This window comes from Egretta garzetta, unplaced genomic scaffold, assembly GCF_000687185.1.
Source record: "Egretta garzetta isolate BGI_Z169 unplaced genomic scaffold, ASM68718v1 Scaffold1363, whole genome shotgun sequence".
Lineage (NCBI taxonomy): Eukaryota > Metazoa > Chordata > Aves > Pelecaniformes > Ardeidae > Egretta > Egretta garzetta.
The window spans coordinates 1-309 of record NW_009259259.1 but is presented as its reverse complement, the minus strand read 5'-3'; the positions used below and the strand labels follow the sequence as shown (position 1 = coordinate 309).

At 63.1% G+C, this 309-nt stretch overlaps 1 long non-coding RNA gene across 1 annotated transcript; it reads left to right on the top strand.

The window, feature by feature from the left end:
- Window positions 1-6: 6 nt before the first annotated feature.
- On the top strand, window positions 7-263 carry LOC118452008. The gene is made up of 3 exons (XR_004841639.1): window positions 7-50; window positions 128-132; window positions 203-263. It is a non-coding gene; the product is annotated as an uncharacterized LOC118452008 (long non-coding RNA).
- Window positions 264-309: the final 46 nt, after the last annotated feature.

Genomic DNA, 309 nt, shown 5'->3' with positions numbered 1-309 from the left:
GTCCTATCCAGGTTGAATCCATGTGGCCCTGGCCAGGATGGATCCACGGGGTTTAGGCCAGGCTGGATCTATGGGCCCAGGCTAGGCTGGATCCATGGGACCTGTCAAGCTGGATCCATGGGCCCAGGCCAGGTTGGATCTATGGGATTCAGGCCTGTCTGGATACACGGGGCAAAGACCAGGCTGGATCAATGGGGTTCAGGCCAGGCTGGATCCATGGGGCCTGGCCAGGCTGCATCCACGGGACCTTCCCAGGCTGGTTCCCGGGGCACTGGCGAGGTTGGATCCTCGGGCCCAGGCCAGGTGGGA